Source organism: Tupaia chinensis, unplaced genomic scaffold (genome assembly GCF_000334495.1).
Source record: "Tupaia chinensis unplaced genomic scaffold, TupChi_1.0 Scaffold000523_1, whole genome shotgun sequence".
Lineage (NCBI taxonomy): Eukaryota > Metazoa > Chordata > Mammalia > Scandentia > Tupaiidae > Tupaia > Tupaia belangeri.
The window spans coordinates 2,876-7,387 of NW_006160036.1; the positions used below are offsets into that span (position 1 = coordinate 2,876).

At 46.2% G+C, this 4,512-nt stretch overlaps 1 non-coding gene across 1 annotated transcript; it reads right to left on the reverse strand.

Annotated features, from left to right (window-relative positions):
• Positions 1-4,012: 4,012 nt before the first annotated feature.
• LOC114009355 (U6 spliceosomal RNA) lies at positions 4,013-4,119 on the reverse strand. The gene has a single exon (XR_003550784.1). It is a non-coding gene; the product is annotated as a U6 spliceosomal RNA (small nuclear RNA).
• Between the last annotated feature and the right edge of the window lie 393 nt (positions 4,120-4,512).

Sequence of the window (4,512 nt, forward strand, 5' to 3'; positions counted from 1 at the left end):
CTATTGAAAGTTCTAGACAGAGCAATTAAACAAGAAAAAGAAAGAAAAAGGCTTTTTTAAAGAGGTTTTTGCCTTAGGGCATGTGCACTCACCGGAGAAAGAGAGACAGACAGATACGGTAAGAGGGAAAGTGAGAAATCACCCCCCGAGGGGATGGCCATGTAGCAATCGCTTCTCCTCCATTCTCCTCCCAGTATCTTGGCCACACACGCCCACACCCAGGGTGATTTTTCAAGCCACTGGGTCCAGGACTCGCACCGTGGTCGGCTATGTGGGAGTCCAGTGATTTAACTACTATGCCATCTGCTGTTCTCATAAAAGGCATTCTATCAGAAAGGAGGAAATAAAATGATCTATTTTCAGATGACATGGTCCTATACATGTGTTCATGGCATGTCAAGTGGCCTCAGAGCCTGCTTCATCAGCCTTTACCATGAGTCTGGAGAGTTCTCAGTGCAGCCATTCAATAGGATAGGGGAAAGGAGCATGGGGTACAATGCCAGGAGGGTGGATGGTGGATGACTCTGAACAATCCACTTTACCCAATAGTTCATGCACTGGAGGCTCTCCTAACATCGGAACTGGTAAAGGAAAGCAGGCCATTCTCAGAGGCCTGGACCTTAGGACATCTAAAAGCAATTGCCTGGGGACCAGCAGATGGCATAGAGGTTACATCACTATACTCCCACATGGTTGACCCCAGTTCAAGTCCCAGACCCAGTGGCTTGAAAATAACACCAGGCGCATGTGCATGCCCAAGATGGAGAATGGATAAGCAGGGATTGCAGCATGGGCATCTCCCCTCAGGGGCGATTTCTCACTTTCCCTTTTATTGTGACTATCTCTCACCCTAGCAAGTACATGTGCCCTAAGGCAAAAACCTCTTCGAAAAAGAAAGAGAAAAAAGGGACCAGCAATTAGCGTAATGGCTATGTCACTGGACTCCCATGTAGTCGACTGCGGTTCAAGTCCTAGACCCGGTGACTTAAACTCACACCGGGCGTGCATGTGTGTGTCCTAGATCCCAAGAGGAGAATAGAGGAGAAGGGTTGTGGCATGGCCATCCCCCCGGGAGGTGATTTCTCACTTTCTGTCTCTCTGTCTCTCTCTGTCTTTCTGGTGAGAGCACACACCCTATAGCAAAAACCTCTCCAAAAAAAAGAAAGGAAAAAAAAGAAAGAAAAAGCAATTGACTGGTAATTGGGACTGCAAAGGAGAAAGGAAGGGAATATTTGCTTCCTTGTCAGTAACAGGTCAGGTTATGCTAGGTACACCGACAGGTCCAGGTTGTCTTGGTCAGCCTGGGAGGGAGGGAGGCCACCAGGCCTTTTCCCATACAGTTGGTGAGAAGCTATAGAGCAGCTTAGCTCCAACACTTCCCCTCTCCACTAGGGGTTTCTTTTCAGGTGGCAGGACGTATCTGAGGAGCTTGGGAGAAAAATAACTTACCTCCACAACATGAATGAAATGAAGGCAAACCCCCTGACAGACTCCTTTCCTCTGTATGGCGGCAAAGAGAGAGGCAGTGAGCCGGCAACAAGTGTGGCAACACAGCAGAGAAGTTCTTCATGGCAACGAGGCCACAAGTCTACTTCTAGCTTTTCCTTTCCACCTTCCACTACCAAAACCACAACACGTGCTGGAGCTATAAGAAGAGTGGCTCTTCCCCCCTGGGTCTGGCTCCAGAGAGGAAGGCCGCAGACCTGTGATGCTTGGGTCAAGTGGGGTCGAGATGCACCAGAGAGCAGGAGAGAGAAGGAACAATCATGCTACAGAGGCACTGGGCTGACCGAGGCCTCACCAGGTGGCTGATCTCACTGTCAGTGCACCCAGACGCTTACCATCCACTCTAGGCATTTTGGGGGCCAACGAGGGCTCTGGAAGATGACTACTGTGAAGGTGAAGTGGCAGCATCAAGGGCCCATGCTGTCTTCCACCCACTCCCTGCTACCTCTGCCACTCGAGCAAGTCTGCTGAAGCCCTGCAGTCACATGGACAGATGCAAACACAGCCAGTCAGCTCTCAGGTTCTTCCTTTTTTTGTCTGATTTTTTTAGTCTCTGTAATTAACATGAATTACTTTTGTAATCACAGAAGAATTGCTCTCTTTTTTTTAGATTTTTGTCATAAGGCAAATGTGCTCTCTGGAAAAAGACAAGAGAGGAAGTGAAAGTAAGAAATCATACCCTGGGGTGGGGGCAGTGACTATGCTGCAATCCATTATCCTCTCAGGATTTTGAGCACACATGCGTATGTGCCAGGTATGTTTTTCAAGTCACCAGGTTGGGGACTCAAACTATGCAGCCAGCCATGTGAGTGAGATCCGCTGCCTTAACCACTATGCCAACTGCTTGCCCCAAGAAGAAACTTTTTTTTGAGAGAGAGATTTTTGCTATAGGACACCTGTGCTTGCCAGACAGACACAGACAGACAGACAGAAAGCAAGAAATCATCCCCTGAGGGGACAGCCAAACACCAATCTCTTCTCCATTCTCCTCCCAGAATCTTGAGCATGTGTGCCTGGTACTGAGTTTCAAGTTGCCGAGTTCGGGCCCCGAACCATGGTCAACTATGTGGGAGTCCAGCAACATAACTGCTACACCACCTGCTTGGTCCCACAAAGAAACACTTTTAGGAGCCAGCTGGTGGCCACATACCAAGGATGTCATTGGCTCTCACCAAACACTCTCTGGATCACCCCAGGGCAACATTTCAGTGATGGGGACAAATTGGGGAACTTGATATGGCTCCTCGATACACCCAAAAGGGCAGAGGCTGAACCTGAAAGGTACTCCCTCAAAAAACAGCAGAAACCGTTCAAACTATTGCTGAGCTGAGGAGTTGGGCCTGGCTCCCTTGGCACCTAGTGCACTGTAAGCATGGTGACATGTCCCTGTAATCCCACCTGGGCAGCTGAGGGCAGAAATGTTACACAGGAAGATCCTATCTCTTTCTCTCTTTTATATTGCCAGAGCATGTGTGCATTAGCCAGAGAGAAATAGAGAAAGAGAAAGCAAGCAAGCACAATCCTTTTTCATCCATGTCTCCATCTTATCGGAATTTGGGCACACATAACACTCTCCTGGAGTATTCTCAAGTCACTGGGGCTGGGATTTGAACTGCAGCTGGCCATGTGGTTCAAATGCATAGCACTTAACCACTATACTACAGGGCTAGCCCAACTTTGCCTTAAAAAAAAATAATAAAAGAATTAAAACTTTCGTGCATTAGAAAGTATTATTGGGAGCAGCAGTTAGCGTAATGGTTGTATCGCTGGACTCCCACATAGTTGACCGTGGTTCACGTCCTGGACTCGGTGGCTTAAAACTCATGCCAGGCACATGTGCGTGCGTGCCCAAAATCCCGAGAGAATAGAGGAGAAGGGACTGCAGCGTGGCCATTCCCCCTGGAGGGTGATTTCTCACTTTCTATTTCTCTGTCTCTGTCTGTCTGGCGAGTGCACGCGCCCTATAGCAAAAACCTCTCAAAAAAAAAAAAAAAAAAGTATTATTTAGGCCAGCCCACAGGCTGGTGTTAAAAAAAAAAAACAGATCCTACATCACCAACCACATTCTTTTTTTTCTTTTTTTCTTTTTTATTTATTATCATCATAATCTTATTTATATTACATTGAATTGCATATAACTTTACAGTATATTACCTTGCTTTTTCAAAAGGGATTGCCATGTTTGTCAGTCAATACAGAGACATTAAACTCCCCACTTCATCATTCAATATCTTTTCATTGTTCTTTCCGATCATTATTATTATTATTCCAATTATTTTTTTAAACAATTACTATTTCTCATTTTTCTTGTAAAAAGACTTTACCCATCATGAAATACTTCTCAGACCAATCCAGTTGATAATACTATACACGTCATCATCAACAGGTAAAAAGCCCTATCTGTGTCCCCCACTAATGTTATGCCTCTCTATTTGTGCTCTTGTTATCTGTCTCTTTCCTCTTCTCTCCACAACCCCCACTCTACACAGTCTTATTCTTGTTAAAAAAAAATATGGACTGCTTCACGAATTTGTGTGTCATCCTTGCTCAGGGGTCATGCTAATCTTCTCTGTATCATTCCAGTTTTAGTATATGTGCAGCCGAAGCGAGCACCTTTTTTTTTTTTCTTTAGAGAGACTTTTGCTATGAGGCACATGCGCTCACCAGAGAGACAGAGAACAAGAAATCACCCACCCCTCAGGAGAGATGGCCCTTCTCCTCCATTCCCCTCTTGGGATTTTGGGCATGCACACACACGCACCCAGCATGAGTTTGAAGCTGTCGGTCTAGGACTTGAACCATGGTTGACTACATGGTAGTCCAGCAACATAACCATTACACCATTTGCTAGTCACATCACCAACCACATTCTGAATCCTGGTCCCAGTGGCTTATAAAACATGCCAGGTGCATGTGCATGCATGCCCAAAATCCCGGCAGGGTGGAGAAATGGAAGAGAAGAGATTACAACATGACCATGACACATTATAGGGCACTTTCTCCCAG